We start from the raw sequence: 9,916 nt of genomic DNA on the forward strand, positions 1-9,916 counted from the left end.
AATCCTGAGCCTTAATCCTTCTAAATCTTGACATTACTATTAATTTACTACATTTCTGAATTTATTTAAATCTAAAAAAAAGAGTTACCTTCACAAGTTCGAAAAGAACCCAGTTTTTACCACTATCTACAACAACATTTGAAAATACAACAATCTTTAAAGAAATTATCTCTGGACTTCTGTTTATAGAATTCATGTTGTATGCCATGCCATCTTTGCAATTCCTTTGTAACAACAATAGCTCTTTCAATATTTGATGAGGAATGAGGAAGAGACTGTATGGGGGTGAATTGTTGTTGTAGTTCATCTATATTTTGGTTTATGTTCCCAAAATGTTCTTTATTCCACCTAGACAAAGCAATTCTTGTAAACTGCAGTCTTTTTACTAGTTTATAACCTGGAGAACCAGATACAGTTTTTTTCCAAGCTTTTGCAATTTCCACACCACACCATCTGTCTTTTAACCAAGATGTAAAGAATTTAAAAGGCTTCCACATATTGGGTTGAGTATGATCTGTCACAAGAAGTATGGGGCAGTGATCACTACCTGACTGATTAAGATGAAGAATTTTAGAATTTGGAAAATAAGTATTCCAATCTGCATTGCCCAAAGCGATATCCAATCTTGATCTCTTTCTCCCAGTACCAACATTATTGTTAGACCAGGTATGTTCCCTTCCTATAAAACCAAGGTCCTCTAAACCAGCATGTTGAATTATTGAGTTCACCAAACCATCACTAGAAGTAGAAGAAGAAGAATTATTATCCATGAGATGAAAGTTCAGATCACCCAGAAGAATCCAAGGCTGGTTGATGTTGCTACCTATGTCTTTGATGAATTCTCATTGATCTTTCTTCTTAGAGTAATTACAGTACCCATACATACATGAGAGGAGCCATTCAGGTTGACTATGATCACTCTGAACTACATCATGGATCATGGTATTTTCACAGCTGACAATATCACAAGAAAATCCATTTTTCCATAGAAGAACTAGACCACCTGAAAGACCAATTGGTTGAAGATACCTAACACTAGGAAACATAAAGGGAGCTACCGGATTTTTCATTTTATCCTCATGGAGTTTAGTTTCACAAAGAAATATAATATCAGGATTTTGAGACCTGATTAAATATCTAAGATGGTCCCTTGTGGGTAAGGAATTAAAACCTTGAACATTCTAAGATAAGACTTTCATTATGTGCAGTGTGTAGAGAAGTAAATGGATGTGAACTAGAAGTCTACTCTTTTGTTTATACCTTAAAGAAAATATATATTGTCTTGGAACCCTATATAAAGACCAGAGGATATAGTGCAGAAGTGGAAAATAAAAGATGTAAGTATCTAGACAGGTTTTAATAAAACAGCTAAACCTCAAAAGTTTTGGTTCCAAACTAAAAATTAAACTGATGCAATAACTACTTAATCTTGAAGTAGTAAATAACAACCTGACATAAATATTAAAGAAGGAAAAAATCAAGACACAAAATCGAATAAGATCAAATATAAGAGAATAGAGAAAAGTGATGAGGTGTATACTTGAACCTCCTTTTCTGTGAGTACAGTTTGATTATCTCCAGTTATGACCCTGTGAGTAGTCTGGCTGGAAATGCTGATATCTTGCGCATTGTTGTCAGAGGAGCTTTCAACATCATTAAGATTCTCAGTCCTGAACCTTTTTCCTAGTCTACTATCTTCTTTGTGATCTTGATCACTCTTCTTGAGGAGAAATTCCATATTAATCGCAATGTCATCTTTAGGTGGGACAAAAGCAGTGGATTTCACAAACTTCTTAGGATTTTTTTGGCAAATAGGATCCAAGTTCTTAGGATTAACTGTGATGCACTTCCTGACACATTTAGTTGTCTTTAAGTAAGTTGTTGCATCTTTGCATGCTACTTTGCAATGTTTAACTACATAACAATCCGTGCAAATTCCTTTTGGTTGCCTCTCATAGAAAAACTGTTGCCATTTAGTGATTCCAGCATTGGTGATGCACTTGACTCCTCTTCTTAGTGGCATAGTAAGATCAACATTCACATAGACTTTGACTGGTGTGATTCCAATTGGCATTGCATCTGCAGCCTCAATCTTAGTCACCTCTCCCATAATTTCTCCTATTTTAGTGACAGAATCTACATTCATGTGTTCAAGGAGCAAATATTTCAGTTGAATCCAAAACATCTGAAATCCCCAGTGCTTCTCCGTGTAAACTAGTTCAGGGATATAATCATGAATGACTAGGAGATGCCTGTTGATGCTCCATGGTCTTTCAGTTATTACCTTATTTAGGAAATCCCAGTTTTTGAAATTGAAAATCATAGTATTGGGTTTCACCTCCACAATCTTCACATCTTCTGCAGTCATGAATGGCCAAGTAAACGGTAGCCACTTCTCAACAGTAGCATAATTCATTCTTCCCTCTATAATGACTTTCCCTATTGCGCTGGCCTCCCAGTTTGAGTTCTCTTCTTCTGATGTGTTCTTGTTTTGAACACAAACAATCACTTCACTAGTGTCTCCAAGCTCCAAGGTGGCTTGTTTGAACTTGTTAATCAGATCACCAACATAACATTGCTTGAAGATTCGTCAGCCATCTTGTGAAAGGTTATTGATAGTGAGATAGGATCGTTAACTATTGTTTTCTTATAGATTAGAATGGAGGTATTAGGGTTTTGAGAATAAAAAGGATATGAATGAAAGTTTATTTTTTGGCTTGAATTATGGTAGCAAAATATTTTGGGATAATTTTGGTAACTGGAAATTCTACAGCTGGCTAACAACTTTGCCAGAAAAACTAGGAGGCAGACTTTCCAAATAAAACTGAAATTCTTCAATTTGAAATTTTTTGAATTGTCGTGAAAGTGGGATAAACTGCATCTTTGACTCCTTGGATGGAATCGCTGAGTTAACTCACCTCTGACAAATACATTGACATCGTTGATACCTTTGATGCCATTGATACCAGCACAATCCAGACCTGTTAGCAAAAGCTTAAAAACATACTCAGCAAAAACAACAATCATAACAAAAACACAGGCAAAAGTCATATGAGAATAAACAAACTGTGAACACATTATGGAGGAACTAGGAGAGTTAGCAACCCATAAAGAAAATTGTGAGAAATGTGAGAGAGAAAGAACAAAATAAAAGAGAACTTGAGGAACTAAAAGAAAATCAGACACTATTTATGCATAACTAAAAGAGATGCTAGACGATGCTTAAATCAAATTATGAGAGGAAAAAATTTACTGAGTTAGCATAGAACAATCGCCTATGCCAGGGTTGGAAGAAAACATGTAAAGTTTGTTGGTTCTTTATGATCAATTGAATGGGCCTTATTGGGCTTTCACAAACAGGCTAACAGGTAACAGGATAGCATTCACCTCACCTAATGCATTCACCCAGATTTACAGGTAACAGGATAGCATTTTGAATACCATAAGCCCAAATCTCCCGCAAGAGAATCCAAAATAACTTCTGAATTTTCAACTTTCTGAAATTGAAAATTTAATTTAATTTCTGAATGTGTATCCAAACAGGCTATGGTCAATCTGCTTCCTAGATAGGCAAATCACTGTATCTATCAAAATGGATTCACAACAAATTTATGTAGTTGTGTTTACCGTTTCTATAGCGAGCAGAAACTTTTTCCAAACTAATGGCTACTATATATCTTTATAAAAACAGAACTAGTCATAAAAATCCAAGGTGACCAAATTTGTGGTACAAAAGCCCCATTCAAATGTTGGGATCAATTAAAACTCCATCTTAAACAAAATTGATACAAAAACCCCTAAATTTTTAAAAAGTGATACAAAAACCCCAAATTTCAAAATTGGTTTCATCAAAATTCTTTGAGGTTTTTGTGTTACTTTTGTTTTGATGGGGTTTTTGTGTTACTTTTGTTTTGATGAGTTTTTTATGAATGGATAGTGGCACCTTTGGGGTTATAACTCGCGGACCGTTATAAAAATGATTTAATTTATCCTCTTTTTTTTTTAAACCTCTTTTATAAAAAGAAGCCCAGGTAGCTAAGAAAAAATACAATTTCCAACCGGCGCCAAGACCTACTTTCTGTTAGGTAACAGATTTTGGTGATGGCACTTTTTTTTTGTGAAGTAACAATTTCTGGATGTCACATTGCACATTTAGGCCAATGGGCACTGGGTAAAAAGGTTAGATTCCGGCCATGTTGAAGATTCTAGATCACCACTTCTGGTCATGATGTAGATTTTGGAGTACAATGAATTGTTATCATTTTGTAGATTGGGGACAACTTGGCAACCTCGGGCCATGTGGTCGGACAAGGGTCCGTTCATTACCATGGTAGTAATAACTAACCTCATACTGATAAGCTAGAAAATAAAAAAGACATGCCACCTTCACCAAAGACTGAAACCACTCCTGCAGACCAACATTTACCCTTTATTCAGTTCACCTTCAAGATAAACAGAATATGATTCAATTCACAAGGTAAACAAAATCTATGTTGTATAAACCAACCAAATAGTTATCAGTTAGAATTCATGTCATTACCTTAGTAAATTTACGGCAATCTTTAACTCTGAATGACAGCTTCATGAATCTTCTGTTCTTGTTTCTCTCATGCTTGCTTAGGCTGTCTGGCACTCCATGGGAGCCCCATCGAGATGACCCACCAGATCTCCAAGTGAACTGCAGTTTCAAGATGTTGCTTGAAGGCCGCCGCTTCATTTTCTGCTTGCTCCCAACCTAAGAATGGACGTTTCAGAAAGAACAGCGAGATTAACTCTTTGGGAACACCATTTCATATATTACTAACATTCCAACACATATGGGAACTCAGATTTAATAACAACAGCTTATAAGATGCAAAAGAAAAGGAAACAAAAGAATCCTTCCATTTCGCTGTTAGTTTATTAACAGTAGAATCAGCATTATCAACTCATAACTTTCTGCGAGCATCTTAACATGAAACCAAGTCCTCTTTGGCGTGATGTTTAGAAGAGCATGTTGATGTACTAAGTCCTCTTTGGCGGTGATGTTTAGAAGAGCTGCAGAAAGTTTTTCTGTCAGATTCCTCCTCGTATTGCCATTAACCTATTTAACACTGGTTGCAGATTTTGAGATGACCTCTGGGGATTGCATAATGTCCACGGGAGATGCTTTTGATTGTTCTTGCTGCATTAATTACAGTCGCAACAAAAGCTCAGAACTTTTCTTACTACTTAAACATCATATAATAAGATAAGTGCAAGGTCTAAGGAACTTAAACATGTAAAATCCAAATATTGAAAAGTAAAGCCAAGAATACTTTTTCTGTTATTCCCAAAGTAATGATGGATTCTTCTCACTTCTTAGGGTCTCACTTGTCAGTTTACCTTCTAAAGCCATACAATTGGAAAAAAACATACAATTGGAAAACATGTTGACAAAAACAATATCAAAAAAATGGAAGTTAATATTCACACTCATTAGTCAGATGCCATAGGTTCTTCTGCACAATTAGATATGCCGTGTTGATTTACCTAGAAAAGGGAGTATTCTGGAACATTTTCTTCCCATCTCAGATATGAATAACAAAACTTTAGGCGAAGGAAGACACACTTCTTAAACTGGATGCTTCGGAATTTTCCTAGTAAAATTCTAAGGATTCCCTCATAATAACTATTTTTCGATATACATGGACATAGAATAGTTTAATGCTTGGTTTCTAGACATAGAAACCAAATTCCACATTCATAGGAAACCACCAATGAACACTTTCCAACCAAAGGTAAATAATTCCAAACTCTAGTAGGTGAAATCGGCAACATCCAACCAAATTTCAATGAAAATGCCTGAGAGAAGGACTTAAGCATAACTCTAAAGAGTTACTCATAAACCACCTACCTGTTCATCAAAATATCTTTCGAAATGAGAAGATATTGATCCTGAGCTTTCTGTCACACCAGGACTCTTGTCAGAAGAAGATCTCTTCCTCCACAGCCAACTCTGCCGCTCAGGATAATAAACGGAATAAAGAACACTCTAGCACCTTACACAAACCTCACCCTGCATATACATTAACAAAAACCAATTTAATACCTCACCAAGTACACACACAAAAGAAACTGTTTTTTTTTTTTTTTTGGGGTGGGGGGGGTGGGGGGGTGGGGAGGGTGTTTCAATCTAAAAGGACAGCAAAAGAAAAAAGAAAAAAATAATAAGGAAAATAATGGATTGATAAATGTCAAGACCCAGTTTTATTGATTGCTATGGATGATGATTAACTGTCTTAACAGATGAAATGAAAAACATAGTAGCCCGACAGATCAACATTTACAAAGAATAGAATTCAATTCACAAGTTACAAAAAACCCATTTCTTATAAACTTAAATTACTAAATAGTTAAACAACATCGATTAGAACTCATGTCATTACCTAACTATACTCATCAAAATGTTTAACTCTGCAATGACCGCAGCAGACCTAGGATTTTGGAACCCCATGCTCGGGTTTGAAGTATCTGAGTGAAAACATGTTTATTCTATGTAGAAGAGCAGATTGCGGGACCAATACATAACCCACCCCTCAAAAACTATTGACTCTGTAATAACCTGAGAAAGGATTTGGTAAAGGAAGCACCTTTACCGAATTCGTATATATCAGTTTTTAACCTCGAATCCATTTCATTAATAATCTGCATTTTCAATTTATCAAAATGCATTTAATCAACAACTTCAAAACCCGGTCCAAATGTTAAACCCTAACCTCAATTAAATGCTCAATTACTACAGAAAACCAATATAAAGCCAGTTTCTGGAATGTACTCAAAATTCTCAATTTGTTGAGGAGAGTCATAGTTTTGGTTTTCTATAGCTGGGTGTTTCTGAGAAAAAAGTCTACTGAAAACATCGGGCACTGGTTCTCGTGTCGGGTAATATGCAAACTTCTATTGAAAACGTCGTGATGTTCATAATGGCACCTAACCATCGAACAAAAGTCTTCCGAACCTAGAAAATTGAAAGAAGAGAAACACAGTTTTGACTCTCTAACAGGTAAAACCACCATAGAAAATATGTTCTTAAAGAAAAAGAAATATGTTAGTGACCTGGTACTGGTAGTAATGAAGAATATTGCAGGATGAGATGGTCAGAATGCAAAGGAAAGTCCAAGTGGTTTTAATACAGAAATAAGTTGAATTTGAGCAACAGTACAACCTCTCGAAGATACAGGGCATTTATACAATGTGGTGCTCCATTCTACCTTCTTAATTTTACATACAGGACATCAACCATCCAAGAGTTTTTTATTTCACAACATATGTAAACACAGATACACCGGGGGAGTGAAACCATTAATGCAACTGCGTAGGTTACCAAACTTCAGTTATTACTATATGTAAGACTATGTTAAAGCACCATCTTTGGCTAGTGTCATTTGCATGAAAATTTAAATCTTGCACTTAGAGAGGGTAAAAAATCTTACACAAAGAGACCTTATTATGGAGTTCAGCCACACCCAGTGGTAGAATGCCTACTTCTCTTGGACATCTTTAACAGCGGGGCAATGGCCTACTCAAGAGGAACATCCAAAATATGTTAAGAATTCAAAATATCTTATAGATGCAGAAAAATAGCAAAAGAAAGCCTCAACTTGTTTCAAAAAGAAACAACAACAAAAAGGACTAACCTCGAGGAAGCGCCAGTCTCGAAATGCCACACAGCACTTCAAAATGCACTTCAGCTGTTTGGTACGTTTTGCCAAGTTTGACTCTGTCAGCAAATTGAAATGAGCTGAAATCTGAATATTTTCTTTGACTGTGAGATTGTTTAAAGAAACTACCTAAGCTCTCTTTTTAGGCTGTCATCATTTGACAACTCACATCGGTTAACAGAAATATGACACACTTAAGAGAATATACCCGTCAGCTTGCTCCCCCTTGTCTAAGGCTCTAACATAGTGCTCGTAATATTGCTTGTAAAAGCTATCAATTTACCCTGCATCGGGCTTTTTGAACCTAAAGGGCAGAGTTGATGCATCATCCTACTCAATCAACCAAAAATAAGATAGATCTGAGTAACAAAGCGGACAAACATTAAACAAAACTATGAAAGCTATATTTAACTAAAATGATAAGATACTACTTACTCACATCTTTACATAATAACTAATCTTATACTGATAAGCCACAAGCATAACGTGTCAGCTTCACTAAGGACTAAAATCAATCCTGCAGACCAACATTTACCCTTTATTCAGCTCACCTTCAAGATAAACAGAATATGATTCAATTCACAAGTTGAGCAAAATCCACCTTATAAACCAAATTTAGTAAATAACATAGGTAAGAACTCAGGTCATTACCTTAAGATATTCACAGAAATTTATCAACTCTGAAATGACTGCAACAATCCTAGGATTTTGGAACCCCATGCCCGAATTTGAAGTACATGAGGTGAGATCATGTTCATTGTATGTAGAAGACCCTGGTGTCAAGATTTTGATACTGATGCAGCACCATACCTTCCATGGTAGAGCAGCTAACGGGACCAATTCCACCTTCAGGCAAACATTACTCGTCGCACTTAGAATCAGAGGTTCCATACATTTTGGCGTCCAGAGTTTAGCTGAAACAAACTATAGCTAGGTGTTTCTGAAATAGTGAAATGTACACAAAATTCGTCAAGTAAAAAACAATAGACCAAACTAAAGATTGTTTTTTTTCACGAAATTTTGAAATAATCCCAAAATTCAACTAACCCAGATTTAGTTTTTCCAGAATAAATCTAAGCAGAACTCCCCCATCCAAAAGATAAGCAAACAAGTGTAAACCCTAACCTCAACTAAAATCTCCAACATCATTCCCTTGACCTACCCTAGAAACTGAACATATTACCCACTAAATCAAGCAAAATGAAAAACCCCTAATTTGGAAAGCACATTATTAATTTATAAAATCATTCAAATTATCAAACTGCATCAAACCAACAACAACTTCAAAAAAACCCAATTCCAAATGTTAAACCCTAACCTCAACTAAATTCCAAAAATAAAAAATACCCAATTATAATTACAAATCTTAAACAACTAGAGGCACATCATTTATATTGAAACTCACCATCCTCTAGAAGATTTGACACCATCAATATCGTTGTATAAAAATGAGTCATTTCTCCAAACTGAAATACTTCTTCCATCACAAACTCACTCCTTTCTCTAAATCCTCAAATACCCATTAAACCAACAACTTCAACAACTCCAAAAACACAATCTATATGTTAAACCCTAACCTCAATTAAATCCCAAATATGAACAAAAAAAAAATGCCCAATTATAATTACAAGTGAACAAAATACAATCGTAAACTATAATAACAATCTCAAAATCCTAAAACCCATTGAGAGAATATGAAGTGTAATCCCATGAGCTAAAGGGCTTTCATGTTATGAGAAGAAACAAATAAAAAACTGAGACTTCCCGTTCCTAATAAATAATCACAATGACCATAAATACCCTTCGTTAAATATAGAAAAATAAAAGCTTTTTTATGTTGGGACAACGACACCATTACCGAGTGCCACACTGACCGCCAAAAAAGGAGTTTGAAATTGTTTTAAAGATGGAGCTCCAAGAACTCTGAAAAAAAGATCAAAAACAACCATCTAGATTTAGTGCTGAGTGAAACCCAGTAACATTACTCAATAAAATAAGATACTTCAACAGTGTATCTTCCTTCTGCCGGAGCCATTCTTGATACTGAATTTGCAAGGTCTGATCATCATACTCAATAAAATTTCTTCTTTTTCTTGGTTTTTAATTCATAAATTTACCGTCTTTTGATCTAATTGTGTTCTATGAGTAAAATAAAGACATGGGTTGTCTTGTTTTTAATCATTCGATTCAAAAAATTTAAGTTCTTGCACTCTGTGCAGTTTATCTCTTGATGA

The 9,916-nt window shown here is 35.3% G+C and overlaps 1 long non-coding RNA gene across 7 annotated transcripts; it reads right to left on the bottom strand.

Moving 5' to 3' along the window:
• Nucleotides 1-3,956: 3,956 nt before the first annotated feature.
• Nucleotides 3,957-9,420, bottom strand: LOC113274731. 7 transcript variants are annotated; one of them, XR_003323177.1, is made up of 9 exons: nt 9,088-9,420; nt 8,334-8,622; nt 8,122-8,233; nt 7,891-8,012; nt 7,659-7,712; nt 7,455-7,540; nt 5,876-6,037; nt 4,541-5,164; nt 3,957-4,442 (listed from the first exon to the last, which is right to left on the bottom strand). It is a non-coding gene; the product is annotated as an uncharacterized LOC113274731 (long non-coding RNA). The 7 variants fall into 7 exon arrangements; XR_003323173.1 differs by having other exon boundaries at nt 7,659-7,741; XR_003323174.1 differs by having other exon boundaries at nt 7,659-8,012; nt 8,122-8,199.
• Between the last annotated feature and the right edge of the window lie 496 nt (nt 9,421-9,916).

Source organism: Papaver somniferum, chromosome 4, assembly GCF_003573695.1.
Source record: "Papaver somniferum cultivar HN1 chromosome 4, ASM357369v1, whole genome shotgun sequence".
Lineage (NCBI taxonomy): Eukaryota > Viridiplantae > Streptophyta > Magnoliopsida > Ranunculales > Papaveraceae > Papaver > Papaver somniferum.